Source organism: Rattus norvegicus, chromosome 2 (assembly GCF_036323735.1).
Source record: "Rattus norvegicus strain BN/NHsdMcwi chromosome 2, GRCr8, whole genome shotgun sequence".
NCBI classification, from domain to species: domain Eukaryota; kingdom Metazoa; phylum Chordata; class Mammalia; order Rodentia; family Muridae; genus Rattus; species Rattus norvegicus.
This window is the reverse complement of record NC_086020.1, coordinates 116,533,150-116,550,838: the sequence shown is the minus strand read 5'-3', so window position 1 is coordinate 116,550,838 and position 17,689 is coordinate 116,533,150. Positions and strand designations below refer to the sequence as shown.

The following is a 17,689-nucleotide window of genomic DNA, read 5'->3' as shown; positions in this document are numbered from 1 at the left end:
TAGGAAAACTGATACACTGTGTAATCCCAGCATTAATACTTTCAGAAAATGGTGCCCTCACGCCTAGACTCCATCTCCTAAAGGCTCAATCACCTCCAATCACCTCCACATCACACTGAGGACAAGTTTTCCAGAACATGACCTTTGGGTATACAAGCCACATCTGAGACACAGAGTTCGTGCAAGTCAATGGGACAGGGACCACACCAGATCAGTTTGAAGAGTATAGAGTTCTGTCCATTTGTGAGATATTATTTAAACTGTGCTAAAGGTCTTAGCAATGTGGCAGAAATATAACTGTAAAATTAATACTTGAGTTGATTTAATTTTTTTATCAAAGTTGAACTGCATGCTGTTTGCCCACAAGACAAATGATGATTTTATGCAAAATTATGCCATAATTTAAATAATTTAGACTCCCTACTCACTGCTGGGAATATACAAAACTGATGCTTTTTCAACAAATATTTATAAATGGGTAGAATTAAAAGATACCATGAGCCAGTTTTATTTTGTTTTGTGTAAGAATAGTGCCATCAGACATCTTATTATTTCTGACATTGATGTATTTAGGATATAATGAAATAGAGAGATAAGCCTTAATTGAAACTCACATAAAAATTCTATTTGATTAAAAAGTGAAAGGTAGGTATATAAAGAATTTAAAAGGATATAAAAGTTAACAATAAGTAATTCATCCAGCTTGCAGGTTTATACCAGAAGTGCTCCCACTATTTTCCTTTCTACTTGCATAAGTTATGATGAGAAGAAGCTTTATCTCAGTTATGACTAAGTCATCAGGGGGCTGCTGCCTATTCAGGTGAGCAATGTGTTTAATCAGTGATCAAGCATCGTGGTTAAGACAGAACTCACAGATGATCTTCCCAGTCACTCACCCATCTCATAAATATTGGTTGAGTATCAATTTTGGGAAGTATTGTCAGACATTGGGAGGATGTATGGGTAGACTCCATATGTACACAGCACCGTCAGATACTTGGAAGATGTAAAAATAGATTCTATACAGTAAGGTGTTATCAGTCACTGGGAGAATCTAAAGAAAGACTCTGTACTTTGAGGCAATGACAGACCTTGGGAGGATAAAGTAGACATTTCAGGTTTCTTTGGAGACTCAGTTGTATCCTGCAAAGTTTTTCTGAAAACTGTCTTATGAGAGGATGTTTTTGCTGAAGCAGACATGTGGGAGGATGTTTTGCTGAGAATGGACACATGATGCTTTCCTGGAAGCACCTTAGAAAAAGGACATGTGATGTTTTGCTAGAGAGGAAGCTTGAGAGAACATGTGATATGTGGAAAGGGGATAAATATAACCCAACAGACAGTGGATGACTCTGTGTGGTATTGGTACGCCTTGCTGTTCATTGCTGGTCATCATTTACCATGACTTCATAGAGAGGAATAAACCAAAGAACTTCTGGTGTTATTCCAGTGGATCCTTGCAGCTACCTTGGACTGAGGCTGGATGGCATCGCCTTGCGGTTTCTTCTAGATGGGCCTATCATTGCTGATTTGTTAATGGTGTTTACAGTGAGTTGAGTTGCCACGGCTAATTCATGTGAGCTGAACTGCTGATATCCTGACAGTGTAGACTGAATTTGCTCTAAAGAGCTACTTCTAAACAGGTCCTCATCTTCTTTTGCTCCATTAACTTTTCCTGTCCACTACCTCTGGTGGGTGATGGGCTAGAAGGGAGGTTAAAGCATTTAAGGACCCTTATTAAAAGTATGTTTAAAAAAATCTCAGTCTACAGGAGGATGTAAGACAGACTGCATTCTTTTCAGCAGTAACTTGAATGGAAGTCTACCAAAGATATGTCCATATGCTCATTCCTCAGATGTGATATTATGTCTTCTCAGAAAAAGGTTTTTAACAGTTATAATTTTGAATCTTGTGATAAGTAAATATTTTGCCCTATCTAGATAGGCTCTAGATCAGCAACATGTCCTTACTAGAGGAGGCAGAGGGAAGTCCAAAGGAAAGAAGGAGAGAAGGAGGCAGCATTTTCAATGAGTTGGAAACTAGAGTTTTGTGACCACACATCAGGAAATGGCTCCACCCAACAAAGTGGAAGAGGAAGCAAATTAGCCCCCCTCGAGCCTGCAGATGGCAGGTGGCCCTGGGACAGCTGAATGTCTGACTTCCAGTCTCTAGAACCAGGGAAGATGAATCAGTCAGTACAGTGTTTGCTATGTTATGAAATCAAGTACCTGAGTTCAATTTCTAGAACCCATGTGAAAAGACAGGCATAATGGTGTGCTTAAAATCCCGGAACTGGAAGGAGAAGGCATGCAGATCCCTGAGGATCACCAGCCCGCCGGCCTAGTGAGCTTCCTGGAGAAAGACATCCAAGGTGTTCTTCACATGTTATCTTCACCAATTATCTCTGCATATTTATCCCCAACAAATGAACATGCATTCTCACAGATTCAGGAACACAAAAACTAGCAGAATTTTCAGTTGCTTAAATCAAGTCTGTAGCAATAGGTTATGGCAAACCAATGAAAGTCCTAACATGGGGATGATGTATTTTATGCAGCATACAGTAGAATGTCATAAGATTGGTCAAGAGTCAGAAGGAAGGAGGAGCTGGTTTCTATCGGGGTACAAGAACAATTACCAGAGAAAGAGAGATTCAAGAATACTGGAAGATACAGTAGGGTTTGGGATAAGCAAAGTAGAGCTCACAGCGATGGTGTTGGAGGGCAGAGGGCAGCATTGCCCATGTAGCTACTTTTGGGGTAAAAGTAGATGTGGACTATAGCTTCCAGGCATTAGGATGATACCAGCCAAGGAACAATTGCTGTCAAGCAAAAGAGCATGAATAGTCAACAGAGAAGAGAGTAGAGTTCTGATAGCTTGAGTTCTGATATTCATGAGCTATAAATAAAACTGAAATCAGAAAAGGCTCGTGTCTCTAGCTGGAGTTCATTGGAGTATATAGTTTATTTGATGACCTATAGAGAATAAGAAGTAAGGTTTTGTAAGCAGGAAAACGACAAGGTTGGAACTGAGTTTAGTAAAGATTCCTGGTTAGTTAAGATTTAGAGGAAAAGACATGGAGAGACTGCTGGGATCGTATAATGTTACAGAGAGAGAGAGAGAGAGAGAGAGAGAGAGAGAGAGAGAGAGAGAGAGAGAGAGAGAGAGAGAGATGCCTGAGCCCCCCCCCCATCCTTTCAAATTTATGTTCTGAGGTCCTAGCTTTCAGCATCTCAGCACTCTCCTTCCTGCTTTAAGACAGTGAGACAATCACAGTGCTATGAGTTCATGTAGGTCAGATCTGATCCAATATGAATACAACCGGTGCCCCTTATAAAGGAAAGGAGGCTAAGATAGACCTGGAGGCACCAGAGTAAAGACATGGAAAGGTGGCCAGCTAGCTTTGGAGCCTTGGAAAAAACCAAACCTGTCAACCCCTATCATGGCATCAATCCCCAGACTGTGGGGAATGCAACTTTCTGTTATTTAGGCCACTCAGTCTGCTGCATTTTGACAAAAACTACCAGAAAACAAATACAAAGGGTGTGCACTGAGATGCTTTGTGAAAAAAACACTTTTACCCGTAATTCCTTAAAGATCTAATTATTCAACATTTTGATGGTATAACTTAGTGATATTTGCTGTGACATTTCCCTGCAAACACAGTAATATCCTCTGATAGCATCCATTCTCACTCTCTGCTGTCTTCCTTCTGCTCTCTTTCCTCCTCTTTCTTCTCAGCACCTGGCTGCTAACACCAAAGTCTTTCTCAAAGCACCAAGAGCTCTTGGGGAGCGTCTTAGTTAGGGTTTTACTGCTCTGAACAGACCACCACCAAGGCAACTCTTATTATGACAACACTTAGTTGGGGCTGGCTTATAGGTTCAGAGATTCAGTCCAATATCATCAAGGTGGGCACATAGCGGCATCCAGGCAGGTTTGGTGCAGGCAGAGCTTAGAGTTCTACATCTTCATCTGAAGGCTGCTAACAGAATATTGGCTTCCTGGCAACTAGGATGAAGGTCTTAAAGCCCACACCCACACTGACACACCTATTCCAACAAGACCACAACTATTCCAACAGGGCCATGCCTTCTAATAGTGCCACTCCCTGGGCTGAGCATATACAAACCATCACAGGGACAGAGGAGGGTTTCATAGTCTCTTGGCAATCCCTGTCATGGCTCCTTGCTTTGCTCATGTTAAAAACCTTCAGACTGAAAACACCACACAAACTTAGTTAGAATCAACAGGTAACACAATCGCTGGGTGCAGCAACTAGCATCCTAATTCCTAATTTGTAAGCCATACTAAGTTAAACCCTCTGGTGGCAAATACTAGCTGACCCTTCACCTAAACGGGGGGAGAGGGGAGTTCTCTTGTTTGTTACATCTTGTCCTCCCAGTACATTTATCATCAAGGTATTTGAGACAGAAGTTCTAACAGCATTCCTGGAGGAGACAAGAATCACATGAAGGATGGGAGGAGGGAAGGTGGCTGTTGATAGGTATTTTGAGATACATTATTTGTGCCCCCCCCCACATAAAACATTTTTATGTCTATTGACCTTTCCTCTAGTCATACAGGGGCCATTCACTGTTACCTGCAAAGAACCAGAATTGTAACAGGTCTTCAAGAAGAAACTTATTTTTGATAATGACTCGTTTGAAGATGTTTTGAAAATTTAAAAATAAGCTCTGTAAGCAGAAGTCTGTGAGAACAGTGAGGAGGAATTGTGTCTTAAGTAAATAAAAGGCAAAGAGAACAAAAAAGGAAAAGAAAACCTTCAGCTTTCCCTGTTGCACTTACTACTCAGTCATGCCCTGCAGTCTAACCCCCCATAGCAATCCAGCAAAGCTGTTGCCCAGCCTTTTCCACACCAAATCACAGTAGCCGAGTAGGCCCACATGTGCTTCCTGTCCAGGCTGAGCACTTGGTTTAAGAGCCTGGATCTGACCCTCCCTTCCTTAAATGCCTGTCCTCTCTTACTGGGCCACTCTTCATTTGTTTGCTTTGGCTGCTTTTTAGTTTTCATATAGGAGAGAAAACAACATCCAGTATCTTTCATTCTGCATTTGCCAAATTTCTTTTGCTTTGATGACCTCTACCTGGAGCTTTGGTGACTCTCAACATTAACACCTCTACTCAGACTTGTGGTCCATCTAACAGACACCGAGTTAAGTTTCAGACATCCCAAAGAAGAAGTCTGGTGGCCTTGTTCCAACTGTGATGATGTATCTTGAGGCAGAAGCTGGAAGAGAACAATACTATTTTCAAAGCTGGCGTGATATTGCTTCTTTCTGGGATATTAAACAGAATCTTTTCTGGTTCACAAACTTCATGCATTTTGCCCCTGGCTCCCTCATCATAAATAATGATATAGGACAAAATGCTGCCTGTAGGTATTTGTTGATTGAGTTATAAAATATGCTTACTGCCCGAGCTTCTGGGAGTCCAAACCGTTTAATCCATCACGATCTTCCCCTTACCATCCTGTCTAAAACTCATCTAGCAGTCAGGCTAATGGCTGATGAAGGGTATGGGCTTTGTCCCAAAGGTGAACCGCCGTTGGGAAGTAAATGGGAAAGAAATGACTACCACTGTCCTCCATGGTCCTGCAGGCATTTTGGAAAGACAACGGAGTTGGGCTGTAGGAAGTGGAGAGCCCTCTGTGGAGTTAGCTGTCCCAACAGAGGGTTCTTTTCCATAGTGGGGGCAAGATAAGAAAATTCTGAGTTGCCTTGACTTTTCTTTTTCCCCATTTACACATTTTTTTCAAGTTCTATGAAGACACAACTCCTGACAATCTGAGCATATCCTGTCTGTTGGAGTTTGCACAGAGCCGCCGACTCTGAATCTGCTGATCACCCAGCACTACTTGTTTCTGGAGAGGGGTGGACCTAGCATTGTAGGAGGCCGGATGCTCAACCTAGGAAGCAGGGAATACACTAAATATCCTCTTGGTTATTGCATCTCAGTGTGGCAAAGGCTGAGCTACAGAGGCAGTGTGGGCTTCTTGCTGTGTGGTGTTAGACAGCAGGACCTGGTTGAGTTTTAAATTCATCATGAACATCTGATCACTTTCCAGCATGTGCTGAAGAAGAGACACTGAAGATGGGAGCTACATAGGGAGTTTGAAACCCGACTCCGTCCTGAAGAGCATCCCAAAAGAATAAGACTGGTGAACAAGATGGGTCCAAATAGATGGTGGCTTTGAGAAGTCGGCTTTTCGGAAAATTAAGACTATCAGCCAGTATAGTTATAGGAAGCTCACTGGAAAATAGAGGTTGGGGTGTAGATTAATTCATTATTATAATATTCTTCATCCCCTCAGCAAATGTTATATAAATGGTTTAAGATCTCTCAGGTTCTGACACAGCAAGGGAAAAAGCAGCTACTTTCTCCTTTCACGGGCTCATAGTGTAATGAGAGATACAATGCTAGTCATACAATTGAAGATACACTTACGCTCCTTGAAAGAACATTTTTAGAGAAAACAGTTGGAAAGGATTGGGGTCATCAAGAGGTCAGTGTGGAGAGAATTATCTATGGACATAGCAAATGGAGAAACTTCAGCTGAGGAAGGTAGGTCCCATCTATCCACAGAGATAGTGGGCCAGTAATCAGAGCTCAGTTGGGGTGGAGCAGGGAGAGAATCCTGCTTCTGGTGGCTATGAACTCAAGGCTATCTGCACGGATTGACAGGGGGCTCTGCATGCTTTCTTCAGGGGCCTGATCTGCACAGTGAACACAATTCCAGAGGGCTGGTCATTAGCTTCTATGCAAGGTCTCCAGCCTTGTGCTGATGTGAGTGGTACTAGCTCTCAGGAGGCAGAGGGGTTTTCGCCGGAAAGAAGGCTAGTGGATAAGAAGTGTTTCTGAGATTATGATGGGCTATCAGGCTCACTATTTTATCTCTTTTTCATCCATGCATGCATATGTGTGTGTGTGTGTGTGTGTGTGTGTGTGTGTGTGTGTGTGTGTGTGTGTGTGTGTGCGTGTGAAGGCCAGTATAGTTAGCCTGGGAACTTTTATGAAACTTTCTGACTCCCATCATGTCATTAGTAGGATTACAGTATGAACCACTGTACCTCACTTTTTATGTGAGTTTTGGGGCTCCAAGCTCAGATCTCCATGATTGCCAGGCAAATACTTTACCAGCAAAGTCATCTCTCTGCTCCTGCTTTCTTTTTGTCTTTCTTAAAATAGTAAATAATAATAATAATAACAATAATAGCAACAACAATAGTGATAACGATAACAGTCTTACTTTAGTTCCACAGATGCTCTCATTCCTCAGAGACGAGGTGATGAGGAGACAGACTTCCATGCTTATATGCATCTGTGAGTCTTGACTCTGCTGGGGATGCTGAGAGTAGCATTTAGCCTTTCAAGAATAACCTCTTTTCCCATGACTGCTTGGCTTTGTCCTCCTAGAGCAATGTCCACCCTATCAGTGGGTTTAAACACTGTCTAGGACTATGGTAGAGAAATAAACTCCATACATTGATTTTATAACCCAGTTGGTTCCTAAAGCATCAGGAAAAATATTAGCAAAGCTGTAGAAGGCAAACAGTTTCCTAATGCATTTTTAATTCGTATTTGGCCAGTTAAGTTGATCAATTTGTAAGCTATGTGAAAGGAAAAGTCTGTTAAGCCAGAATTCATGCTTGGTGGTAAAGCTTTCCATAATTGTAGGCACACATTCTAGAGAGTTCCTCAGGATGTGGAGAATGTGGAAAGGAAGGTACAGTCCCCCGTGGAGACTATTTTCTATATTAATTATCTTGCTGTGCCTTAAGTGGCCTTTGTGTGAGTGTTAAGAGGCTTATGAAGATTAGATTATTTAAATGGAAAGAATCGATTTTGTTGAACTTGGGCAGTCTTTTGCAGTCAACTGTGAAAAGCTAAAGAGGGGAGGAGAGAGATGGGAACCAGGCACAACTGGCTTGTCCTTTCCCAACTGTGCACCCAGGGATTGGATTGTTAGAACATGGCAAAGCAGAGTGAGCCGGGAGGAGAAACAGCCAGTCTGAAAAGCATTTATCTTCTTACCTGGAGGGTGAGGGGAGCGAGGAATTCTGCTGTGCCAGGAGCATGCCCTTACTCTGAACTGGGTTTCTTCGACAGAAGAAGATAAATGCATTCAGCCAGACAGCTCAGAGGGGAGTAGAGATGTGAGGAAGCTGCCTTTCCACAGCAAGTTCCCAACTCTTAACGAGTAGCTTAGGCAAAGTGGTTTCATTTTGTAGCTGAGAAAGCCTGCAGGCCGCTAAGGCACAAGTCTGGTTATGTACCTGCTGGCCCTCACAGGGCTTCCTTTAGGAAGAGGGGATAACTGATGCCCAGAGCCATGGCTGAGAGTCTGATATGTGTTAAGTTCTTAATACATATTGCTAAATAGAGTACTCTGCTTATGGTAGGCACCTATCATAAACACTGTCATCTAGGTGGCTTAAATAACAGAAACTTATCTTTCCACAGATAGTCAAGAGATCGCTTTCACAGGCCTGCCGATGCCCCAGTGCTTCCTGTTTAACCTGTGTTTTTGTGCAGAAAGCTAGATTTCTGCTGGTTTTCCTTATCTTAAAAAGTGGTCCTATTGGTTAGACCCCCACCCTTACAGTTTGGTTGAACTTTAGTGACCATCTTGAAGGTCCTACTGAACTGAGAATTTCAACACAGAGATTCCACAGATAGTGATAAAATGAATGAATGAAAATGGGAGTTAGAAATAAGTTCATATGCTATGACCATAGAAAGCTTTATTTGGAGCTGACATCATAGGACATTTTTACAGGATTTATACTATGGGTTGGATTTTGAGGACAGTGAAACTATTGTCGGGGAGGGATGGAAACCATACTGTGCCGAGGATCCTATTATGTGGAAGTTGGAGCTTCATAGACCTGAAGGTTCAGGGGAACCATGTGAGAAACTGGAAATAGGCTATGGACACATATTTGTGGAGTGCAGACTGTATAGATTAGGCTACAGAACTGCTTATGAAGACATTTGTATTATATTTAGGGCATGGAGGAGACAGTGGGTTTCTGGAAAGGCTGTGGCATGACCCCATGAGTTGGGCATCTTGGCTGTGAAATACAGTTCATATTAGAATTCTACAGTAAGTCACCATTGGATATGGTATGAAGTAGGGCTCTTTTGTGTAGGCAACAGTGGAATTTTCCAGCAACTTGTCTGTGCCCATTCCTTCAGGTCCTACCCCGTCTCCACACCCAAAGTTCTGAAGCCTGTTCCTGTCCTGTTTCTCCTTCAAACTCAAATTCTTCATACAGTTTACTAATAACCACTTGAAGGCCAAAACAGTGTACAATAGTTCTCTTTATGTGAAATAATGTTGTGAAAATATCATTCAAACCAAGACTCCAGAACTCTGGTTGCCTGGAGAGATATAAATTGGATGTGTTTTCACACCCGTGTGAGATACAAATGATCAAAATGAGCTTAGTGCTTCTCTTCCTTTGTAATGTCAGCAGGGAAGGGGCAGAGAACAGCTTCATGCTGCTCCCCACAGCAGCCTGAAGAGTTCCCCTAGACTTTGGGGGACCTTCACTCAGGTCAAACAAAGGCTTGTGACCTTATCAAGAATATTTTAATGTGGGATTGAGGACAAAGGTTAGGAGGAGAGAGGGTGAAAGTTGCACACGGGGTGGGGGGGTGTGTGTACAAGCTTCTCTGGGAGAAGGCATTAGTTATCCAGTCACCGTAGCATGAGCCACATAGATCCATGGGTGGCTCACAAGTTATAGCTCCAAAGGTTGCTAAAACCACCCCCTTTTGTTTCCTGGTAAGTGAGATAAGCAAGGTAGTGCTGGAGGTGCCTTTCATGGAATTAGAATTTGATCATGTAAAACCAGAAGGCACCAGGGCACACAAGGGAATTAGTATACTTCCTTTCCCTGTATATGAGGCTTCTGATGAGAAAAACTGGAGGCTCATTACTGGGAAGGGGAAAGGGCCTTGAACTGTTGGTAATTATGTGTGGGAAATTTTGCTTCTTTACTGGTGAGACACCCCCTGATTCCAAAATGAGTGGCTCCTATCTCTCCTCATGTCCACAGTTTTTTCCTATCTGAACAATTCTGGATCCTGGGGAGGGGGCGTCAGAAGATCTGCTCTCCTTTCTCCTTCTGCTCTCTTCTCTGAGGGTCTGTTGGTGTATGCCATTGTGATTTAAATTGTTTAATGTACCAGTTTGTTGTTGAGCTCCCACTGTATGTGAACGAATATGATTACAAGCAATTTTCAAAAGATAACTCCTTAAAACAAAGCAAAACACCAAAACAAAACAAAAAAACCAGAGTCTCATGTAACCCAGGCTATCCCTATGTGACTAAGGATGACACTCATCTTTGAGTGTGTATGATGCTGGGGACTGAACTCTATTTCATGTATGCCAGTGGGTATTCTCTCAAGTAAGCACATTGCCAAGAAGCACATGCATAAGAAGGCTTCGTGCTCAGTTTTATTCACTGTGAACAGCGAAAAGGCTTCACAGTCATTTACACCATGCTGTCTCAATACATGGAGAATACTATACTAAGAAGCATGAGTGGTGATCTCCTTAGACAGCTTTAGAAATTATCTCAACTTCTGAGGAATCTTAAGTCTCTAAACCCTAAAAATGGCACAAGAAGAAACATTTCCATGGGGTAAAGCCAATCTGAATAGCATTCCCTTTATCACTTTTTAATAACAATAATATAAAACTGAGCTGCTGAGTTCCCCAAACAACAACAGTAACAACAATGGAAAACACTAAACTATTCTAAACAGCAGCTCTGGGGCCAGGAGATGGCTCAGTTGAGCGTCTTCTAAGCTGGAGAATCAAACTTCAAGCACCAAAGCCCATGTGAAAAGGCCAGGCATGATAGAACCTTCTTGTCAGCACATTGTAGAACAAGCAGAGACAGGGGACTCGAACAGTACTTATCAGGCTGGTGAGTATAAGGTGACTGTCATGAGGTGCTGGCATACTTGGTAAAATACTCATCTGGCATACGTGAAACCCAGTTCAGTCCCCAGAACCACATAATTTAAGCATGGTGGTGCATGCTGGTGATGTCAGCACCTGAGAGACAGAGGCAGGATAATCTTTGAGAACTTAGAGATTGATCTCTGACTTCCATGGGCATTTTATACACATATGTGGACATGGACACACACACACACAAACACACACACACACACACACACACACCTCTGTGTATTGACAGACACGCACTCAAGTACACACATAAGCACATAAGACAACTTCGGAAGTAATTGGCTTTGTGTGACAGAGTAGTAGAAACAGAGTTGGCTATCCTTGTCGCTGCTTGACTATGGTTTGAGGTTTGAGGGCCCCAGCTAGTGCTCGACCTTGCCTGGGCTCTTTTTCCTCCCTGGAAGCCTGCTGGCACGGGGCTTGATCTCAGGGTTTCACGTGGGTGTACTTGGCTACTGCCATAGCTAGAATCATTCCGAAGACTGGCGCAGACAACGCTGGCTGATTTATTCACTAGGGGAAAGTTAGAAGATTGGAGTCTAGGCGGTAGAGACATTAGAAGCAGGCATTTGCAGGAGAAATTTCTCAGCCAATTTAAAAAGACATTATTTGTTGGAACACTGGATGTTTAGGTAAATCGAGAAGCATTCTCTCTTTCCTTCCTCTTACAACACAGACAAAGCCTTTCCCAGTGGGCTGTTCCCATCAGCATTGTACTTTATGGAGATCACCGCTTCTTACCATTGGGTTAGGCTCATCAGTGCCTCCCTTTTTAGCCATTGTGGCCTCTCATTACCCAGGTCATTTTGCCTCAGGGTCACATGAAGTAGGTGATACTAGACCTCACTGTCATTTCCGATTTCATTACTACTCATAATTTGTTCAGCACATCCCCCACTTCCAGTGATTTAAATTTCTGTGCATGGCTGAACCACTTCGTTTCTACAGAAATGAAGTTAGGCCCCAAGGCTGCAGCAGCATGGTGGTTCCAGGGATGGCGATTCATTTCTGAGCCTGTTTGTGTTTCCCCCCACGTGGGGGAAGTGCACAGATATGCACTCAGAACTCTCTCTTTCCTAGGCTTTGTTGTTCTCATTATCTTTCCTAGGAGTCAATACGGAAATAAATCTTTGCTCTCCTGAATTGTTCGAATAGCAAGGGCCATTAGATGCCATGGAATAAGTGCATGTGAATGTATTTTTGGTAGCCATGGTAACCAAAAGGCTGGTTATTTTATTGGCATTTTTCCCCTTTCATTTAAGCACATGCACTGTATGTTCAGACAAATTCAACTACCTGTTTCTGAACTGACTGCTCTGTAATAGGTTGCTTAATTGATCAGTGCATGCCTGCTGAATGAGGACCATTTCTTTCTGGGCTTGACTTCCATTGATCTACTACTAAAAGCTATCACGTTGATTTGGGAGCAGAAAATGGAATGTTAGGTGTGTGTTGATACTGTTTTTGCTTTCTTGCTGGCATGGTTATGTCAAGGTTCCTGAAGTCTGAGCACAAGATTCAGAACTAAGTCAGGTCTGTGACACCACGAGCTGTCAGTGAGGGACTGTTCATTTCAGCAGCTTGGGAATCACAGGGCTTTCCTCCATACCAGACTGTAGATCAGACCATGAGTACTGCTCATAAGAACTGCTCAATAAGAAAAAACATCATCAGGAAAACAAAAGTTGGGATGCCTGTGTCTCTCCCCTACCCAGACCTTTCCTATTTGATTCTATTGTCTCATCCCCCACTGGATTTGAAGCTCTTTGCTAACTTTACCCTCAATTCTGCGCAACTCTTGATTTCTTTCCTCTTATGCTGTCCCAGGAGACAGAGAACAAGGCTAGAGCTAGAGCTGAACTACAGCCCTCACTGGGCCACTTCTAGTCAAGCTAAAGGCTTCCTAACCACTAAAAACAAAAATGCCAACCAGGGAACACACGTTCAAATTGTGAGTCTGTAGGGGATATTTCAAAATCAAGGTATAATATTGCCTAATCCTCTTTATCTTTAACATTCTTAATTCTTGGCCTACTTGAATCTCACATATCTTTTCCAATTCAAAACAACATCTGTTATCTTTGAATTTATTCCAAAGAAATATGAATTCTGCAAAATGGGAAAACCTGTGGTACAGGGGAACCAGGGCTTCGTCTGGGGAAGCTTAGGATGGACTCAAATACTCAAAGACTGTTTTGTTAGAGGTTGTAGTAGTTTGAATGAAAACGGCCCCCATAGACTCCTAGGGAGTAGCATTGTTGGAAGTGTGGCCTTGTTGGAGTAAGTGTGTCACTTGGGACTTTGAGATTTCAGAAGCTCAAACCAGGCCTAGTGGTTTACTCTCTCTTCCTGCTAGCTCTTGATCCAGATGTAGAGCTATCAGCTACTTCCTCAACACCATGTCTGCCTGCATGCTGCTGTGCTTCCCTCCATGATAACAAGGACTACACCTCTAAACTATAAGCTAGGGTCAATTACATGTATAGCTTTGCAACAGTTACCATGGTCATAGTGTTTCATCAAAGCAATAAAACCCTAGGACTGAGGTTAAAAGAGAAAACCTAGAGCAGGCAACTGTGTACTCAATAGCTGCCTGGAAGAGGAGAATGGTATAGAGAAGCAAAGAAGCCAAGCCACTAAAGCCAGCACAAATTCTGTATGACAGACAAGCAGGCACATGGCAGGGAAGGAGGTCTTAGAGAAAAAGTAAGAAAGGCCAAAATTTTGAGGAGACCCAAAGTGTTAAGAAAAACATGCTTAGAAAAGAAACAGAAAAAAAAGAGAGGTTATGCTCTTCTTGCTAACTCTGAAAAATGGATGAATTTACACAGCTGCACCATGGTTTGGTAAGCGAGGGCTGGGAATCATGGGTAGGAAAGTAGAGTATCACATTAGAGAACTAGTTATTCCACTTAGATCTTTAACATGGCTTCAGATTACCTACCAGTGTCCCTTAGCAAAGTGATTGACCCAACCTAACTGGAATGTTAGCTGTCCATATTGGCCAGATGTTGTAGTAAATATTTAATCTCAATTGGGGGTTTCTATCCCACCTCTGATCATTTAGTTCCCAGATAAAAGTCACACAACTTTGACATTTATAATAAGCCTTTAAAGAACTAGAGCTGGGCAGACTCTATTATGTCTTCTTCCCTGCCAATAACCCCAAGATATGACTTGTCTTGTTCTGTCCTTAGTACTTTTACTCCAACCGGCCTGCCCTCCTAGCCAATTCTCACAATTGTTTGTTTACCATGTGGTGTCTTTTCCTCTCTCCACCTTGTCTCCCTTCTCCTCCTGTGGTTGTGCTTCAGTCCCCAAAGCCTGGGCACCAACACCCTTCCTACTTCTCTTCTGCCCAGTGATAGGCTGTAGACATTTTTATTCAACCAATAGTTTTAAATTAAGGACCAAGGTTACATAGTATCACTTGAGGTACATGAGGATTCCCTTGTTCCTGAGGCCAGCAGATCTTGGGGGCTAGTATTTAACATTACAATACATAGCAAAGACCAAACCTCAACAGACAGAAGTTGTATTCTCTCCATCAAAAGGAGAATTTTCTTCCCTAACATTGCACTTTTACAATCTTGAAAGGAAGGAGTTTAAGTGAGCTAGAAGTTTAATTGATTTCTGGAAGATAGATGGGAAACGTTGTTAAATAAATGTGCAAGTGTTATACATGGGAAAGTTAATAAAGCAGATAAGACTCATTTTCAAAGGCTGGAACCTCCTCTTGAAAGGTGATGGGTACAGGAAACTGAATTGTGCCAAGGGACAGAAATCAAGTCATTTGGATTAAACTGTCCCCTCACTGGCCACACAAGTGAGTCTTCCCGAGATAGTACTTGTTCCTTGGTTGAATCCTAAGCATTTCTTTCTACAGAGGTGCGTGGCTCAGGGAGAAGCAGAGGATCTGAGGGTAGCCTTTCTAACTGTTCTGTTTGAGGCCTGCCTGACTCTTACACAGCTGAGTAACCTAGGAGAGGCCTGTCAGCCATGGGCCTGCTGACACAGGCACATATCCTCTGCTTTTCTCTAGTTGAAGGGTAGAGAATTAGAGCTGACGTGGATAACAAGATGAAAGTGCTTTTGTGTTGAAGTGCATTGAAGATGAGTTTGGAAATGGTGCTAGACCTGGGGGGACAGGAATGGCAAGCCAGAATGAAATGGTGGCTCAGGCAATGGGGAAACCATGAGAGTCACAGTGCTCAGTGTTCAAAGCTCAGATGAGTTTTGCTTTAACTTTTTTGTTTGTTTTTTGTTTTTGTTTTGTTTTAAGCAGTGGACTTAAAGCTCACATACATTTTTAGATGGAAATTTTATATGTAATATTAAAATGTAGCCAGGAGTGATGGTATACACATACAGTTCTGAGGCAGGAGTATCTCAATATTGAGGACTGACTAAACTACATAGTGATACCTGGGGTTGAAAAACAAAGGCCAGAGTGAATAGAATGTGTTTAATGCTATATTTTATGCATTAAATATGGGTTAAATGGATATAAATATATGGTAAATGACCTTAGAGGCAGAGGATACCTGTGCAGAACCCTTTCCTTTCTATCTAGTCCCTGAGGTAGGTTCCAAAGAACTTTCCTTAAATATTATGGTTCTAAAATTTTCAATTTAAAAAATCCACTGAGTGGGACAGCAAAAGTGGATGAGGATGAATGGAAAGATGTTAGAAAGACAGGTAAGGTTGTCTATTTTGAAGAGTTTGAATGTCTATCAAAGGAGTTTGCATTTCATTTTTCAGATACTGGAGAATATTGGACATAATTTGAATATTTTAAGGTAAGTGTTTGATATATATTATATCAATATGTATGATATATTGTAAATATCATATATGCTTATAATGATGTATGTCATAAATTTATGCTAAATAAGTGTGTGTGTGTGTGTGTGTGTGTGTGTACAGAGTACTTGAAGAAGGGACAGTCAGAATGGAGCAGCTAGTTCAGCCTTGAGTCTAGGAAGAGTCAGGAGTATTAAATGCAGAGGTCTATCTATGGGAGGTAGAACTCACCAGACTCTGAGAGAGCATGGTGGATGGAAAGAACAGGAGTGAAATAGAGAGGTCTTTGAGGGTTAGTCTAGATCAGCCAGTGGAGTTAGTCCTGCCATAGAAAAGACCACAGGGGGTGGGTTTTAGAAAAAAGGTTGTTTTGCTTAGGATATTAAGGGTGCTAATTTCAGAGTCACAATCAGTTAGGGACCAGACAGGAGGTTGGGCAGACATCCATGCATAAGAAATACAATTTAGAAAAGGATGGTAACGGGAGAAGGGGTGTGGGTGGGCTAGAAATTTACATGTCTTTGACTACAGAGGGAATAACGTTTGTTTTAACAAGACCCAGTGACAAAGACCTCCATTGTCGGTTTCTTCAGAGTCCCAATTTCAACCTTCATAGTTTTCTGTTTACAGGAACTTTGCCTGTGTGATGTTCAGGTGCTCCATTAAGCATCTTTGGAGAGCCATGGCCTGATTATAAGAGCAGCATGCCCCACACAGGACTTGGTTCCGAGCATTCGTAGGTACAACGATGTCAAATGGTGTCTCCAGAGTTGCAATCTGTAACCAACCCCGACTACTAGTTTCCTGATATCCCATGAACCCTGATGCTCAGAAATGATCAATTAAATGTAAGGCCTGTCAACTTCCTGAAAACTTTCCTAAACACCTGGGATTAAAGGTTACAATACACAAACAGAAGCCTTCTTGTTCCTCCAGCATGCAATCATCATTAGTCAAGCTATTCAGGAGAAACCAAAACACCTCTCTTGCCTGCAGGTGCCTTGGCTGGCTGCCCACCATCTGGCAGCCCCTTGTTCTCACCTGGCTGTCCCGCTGAAGGGGGCTCCAACATGGAGCAGGTGCAGGTGCCCTCACAGCTCTGTCATATTGTCATTCACTCTGAGGGACCCAGGGGAGACTGGCTTTTGTGGAGCACTAGAAGAGGCCTTCTCAGCCTTGCTCCAGAGTAGGGAAGCACACATGGGATTTTCCTTGTCTTTCTTCTGCTGATTGACACCACAGGGGTGCATCTTCTTGGCTTCATTGGCAAAGAGCTTTGGGATTAAGGAGCCTATATAAATGGAAATTATCTTATCATTGACAGGAAAAGGGCACATATTCTGCTTCCATTTTACATCCCTAAGGTCAGTGGGCTTGCTCAGTGACAGACACAGGCAGGAGAAGACTGTCCCCTCCCCTGACTCCATTTTGGACCTGTACCTGCCTTGCTTCATGCTGGGATTAGCTCTAAGTTTCTTCTGACAACCTAGCTATGGGTCCTCCCCAGGGTCATCCCCTCAAGATACATTGCAGAAAGTTTCCAGCTACTAAGATTAAAGTGGAAACATAATGCCAAAGTTGGCAAGGATGCAGGAGAACCAGAAGAACATCAAAGATTGATTGATTGATGGTGACAACATGAAGTGGGATGCATCATGGAGACCCAAGAAGCCTTGACTTAAGATTCTTTTTCTTTTTTAAATTGGGAATTAGGAAAGCAATACATAGCCAACATGAGTCATGTTTTGAATTTTGGTATTTTCTGAGTTCATGGTCCATGTCAAGATTGTCTTTCTTGCTGGGCAGTGGTCCTGAGAAGATAAACTACCAAGACTCTCTCCACTGTAGTATCTGTAGTATACAGTGTTACCCAGT

General features: G+C 42.5%; 1 long non-coding RNA gene across 1 annotated transcript in view; it reads left to right on the top strand.

Annotated features, from left to right (window-relative positions):
• The window catches only part of LOC134485730 (uncharacterized), a 43,429-nt gene extending 26,697 nt beyond the window's left edge, over nt 1-16,732 (top strand). The window contains exons 2-3 of the long non-coding RNA XR_010063991.1: nt 15,773-15,810; nt 16,445-16,732. This is a non-coding gene — a long non-coding RNA (uncharacterized LOC134485730). The remainder of the gene's footprint in view (nt 1-15,772; nt 15,811-16,444) is intronic.
• The last annotated feature ends 957 nt before the right edge of the window (nt 16,733-17,689 follow it).